General features: G+C 62.1%; 1 pseudogene; it reads right to left on the bottom strand.

Annotated features, from left to right (window-relative positions):
* Positions 1 to 3,048: 3,048 nt before the first annotated feature.
* Positions 3,049 to 3,166, bottom strand: LOC142863713 (uncharacterized; annotated as a pseudogene).
* Between the last annotated feature and the right edge of the window lie 394 nt (positions 3,167 to 3,560).

Genomic DNA, 3,560 nt, shown 5'->3' with positions numbered 1-3,560 from the left:
AACCCTTTCAGCTGTGACCCCCGCCCTGTGCGTGGGCTGCTGCCTATTCCCCATGGCCAGGGCTGGGGCACAGCGCATGGGGGAGGGGAGCGAGTGTAGGGGCGTCTCTCCGGATGTGTCCCATGGGTGGGGTGGGGTGGGGTGGGGTGGTTTGGGGGGCTCTGAAGAAATCAATCCCCTCCATCTCCTCCCTCTGGAAAACACCCAAGCCCTTGGAGAACTGCCCGCACCGCTACCGTGGGGGCCGGGACCCTCCTCTGTGTCCTCCTGTGGCCCAGTCCAAGGGGCCTGGGCCTGGCCAGGGCTGCATTGGACCCCGACCACCCTGGCGTGTGCACTCGCTAGAAATCGGCGATTAGATATTGGATTCCAGCTTCATTGAGGTCATTTCACTAATGAGTGCACCAGAAAGAGTTTCCTAAACCATCTGTGAGGGTGGCAACTGAAAGAGAATTTTAAAGCTGACAGAATAGGCGAGGGAAGGCATAGGAGATTTCCACACCCAGCAAGGAAGACTTTCCCGAAATGGAAGAAAGAAACGAGCAAACAGAGACACCGGTAGCCCGCCCGGATCAGAGTCTGCCCCTGAGAGAAAGTACCCTGACCAGGTTCACCCGTGGGTGGGTGGCGAGCTAGCGGCATTCAGAAGAGCGAGGCCCGCAGTCTGTGCGGAAGACACCTGCACTCGGGTGTGTGTGGCGGCACGATTCACAAGCAGCTCCAGATGTTAAACCAAGGAGAAGCCAGGGAGTTCCCAACGCCCCAGGTGTCCTCAGCCCACGACCGGCTGCTGTGGGAATGCGAAGCCCGGCTCCTTGTCTCAGAGCGGGACAACCAGGAGGTGTGATGTACACCCCGGGGTTCCCAGGAGGATCAGGCTGAAGCTGGGACTTGGCCTCAAAGTGTCCCCTCGCCTGGCCACCCCCTTCCCCTTCCTGCTCCTCTACTCCTGGTGCCCCTCCATCCAGGGGCCAGACCTTAAAGAGTCACCGCAAGAGAATCCTGGTCCCAAAGGAGCCTTCTGGGGGACCCGTGCTGAGAGAGCTTGTGGGCATGGCCTGCTGGGGCTCTGCCTGACCCAGGGCTGAGAGATGCAACCTCCCAGCTCTGGGTCCCTGCAGGAACTGTTGGCAAGCACAGGGCCAGTCCTCCAAAGGCCCAGGTGCAGGGAGCCCAGGCCAAGCAGCCTGTGGAAGAAGCCACTTGCCGTGCCACCCCGGGAACACCACTGCAGGCCCCGGCCCTTCCCACCTCCTCCTCCTCCCCCCCCGCCCCCCCCGCCCGACATGGCGCAGGGCTCAGAGACACCTCAGACTCTTGCTACCCAAAGTGCAAAGGGCATCAGTTGCTCCTCCAAACCCCCCGCCCAGCAGACCACGTTGTCCAGCCAGCCCCCGGGCCTCCCTGGGGTACCCAGCACAAAAGTGCAGACACCCACCGGACCCTCAATCTCAGTTTTCCGATGTTTTTGCCACTCTAAGGACCCGCAGGCCAGCTGGGCCTTCTGGCAGGACAGAGAGCCCCGGAATCCGACGTGGAGAGCTGGGTGTGGAGAGCTGCGTGTACGTCCCCATCAGGAGGCCGTCCCCACCTCCGCCGCTCTCCCCTCGCGCAGGGCCTCAGGGAAGACACCAGGCTGGGCCCCCACGGCACAGCGGGGGCACGTCCCCCACACGCGACTTAGGGATGGCTGCTCGAGACTGCTGCGTCCACCCTGCTGCCGGGTTTCTGGAGGGCTTCCTGGAAGCAGCGTCCACACCAAGCCCTTGGAAGGCCCAGGCGACGGGGGAGCCGGTCATGCAGGGGCCGAGGATGGTGACGGGCAAGGAGGAGCATGTCAGGCAGGGGCCGAAGACGGTGACCGTGACCGTGACGGGCCGGGTAGGAAGGAGCCGTTCAGGCAGGGGCCGAGGACGGTGACGGGCCTGGCCGGGGAGGAGTGCGTCAGGCAGGGGCACAGGAGACGGGCGGGGTAAGGGTTAGGGTTACAGTTAGGGCACAATTCACAATCGCAAAGATGTGGAAGCGACCCGAGTGCCCATCCATCCAGGAGTGCATTAATAAAATCTGGCGCGTGGACACCACGGAGTGCCATTCGGCTATGAGGAGCAGCGGTGAGAGGGCACCTCTCGTGGTTCTCCTGGCCAGAGCTGGAACCCGTTCCAGTAAGTCAAGTATCCCAAGAATGGACACACGAGCACCACGTGAGCGCGCTCACCAGCAAATTGGTACGAACGGATGGACACCTAAGTGGACACAGAGGAATCACCTTCATCGGGTGGGTGTCGGGCGGGCGGGGGGAGGGGATGGGCATACACATCCATTAGGAATGGGGTGGGTGCGCACCGACTGGGGGATGGGCGCACTTGAAGCTAATGACCGGAGGGGGGAGGCTGGGAGAGGGCAACGTACCCGACCTTAACATTGGTACCCCCACAATACGCTGGCACAACATGAGAGGTAAATGAATAAGAACACAGGGGGGAGGGGGGCACGGGCAACACATGTCACCTGGATACTTGTACTCCCATCAACTGCTTGAAAAGAGAGAGAAAAGAAAATGCAATAATAGAGGTAAGAGACACTTTTTAAAAATAATGAATCCGAAGAGAAAAGTAAAAGGAGGCCTGTGGAGCAGGTCTGGGTGTGACTCCGGATCCCCCAACATCAGGTGCCACCACCAAAGATTCCTACGTGTAGCCCATAGAACCCCAAAAGGAACGGGACGAGTTCTGGTCACATACTCCCTCAAAATGACATCCTGGCCTTCTTCTGGAACTCCCTCCCCTCTCAGCCTCTCAAGGTTTCCTCCAGCGTGTCGGTTCCCACAGACCAGACCTTTGGTCTGACACCTGACAGTCCAGATGCCAGGCATGCTGTCGCGTGGCGGCGGTGTCGCGGCTCGGGACAAGAGGAGGCCCCACGGTGCGGGCTGGGGTGCCAGGCACCGCGGCGGGCGCTGAGGGTGGGGGTGACCCCCACCCCGGTCCGCCGCCGCGCTCCCAGAAAGGGGACAGAACAAGAGGCAAAAAAAAAAAAAGCAGCAGCAGCCTACCGCACCCGGTATTCCCAGGCGGTCTACATCCAAGTACTAACCAGGCCCGACCCTGCTTAGCTTCGGAGAACAGACAAGATCCGGCGCGTTCAGGGTGGTGTGGCCCTAGACGGCGGAGAGCGCCCCTGCCACGCTCAAGAAGCGGAGCCTCTCTGTGCTTCCCCGCCGCCTCCTCCCTCCCCAGGCCCCGCGCTGGGCTGGGACTGTTGAGTTCGCTGGCCCGGTCCAGCGGGCTCCGAGGGACAGGGGTGATGGGCGGGGCGGGGCGGGCCGGGGTGGGGAGCTGTCTCTCTATACACACCCACACGCACTCACACTCACTCAACAAGATGCGATTCCACGGCTGGACTTGCCAAGGTGGAGACCTTCCAGCCCCCCTCCTCTCCTCGCCTGGCCTACTTCACCTACCAGCTGCCCAACCCCCAGCGAGTCTCCGCCGCTGCCACTGCTGACTGGGCATGTGCAGGGCTCTCGCCCTTTGACCCCAGCCAGGGGCCGCCCTCCC

Source organism: Microcebus murinus, chromosome 22, assembly GCF_040939455.1.
Source record: "Microcebus murinus isolate Inina chromosome 22, M.murinus_Inina_mat1.0, whole genome shotgun sequence".
NCBI lineage: Eukaryota > Metazoa > Chordata > Mammalia > Primates > Cheirogaleidae > Microcebus > Microcebus murinus.
Note: the sequence above shows the minus strand (reverse complement) of the source record. Positions and strands in the feature narration are given on the sequence as shown.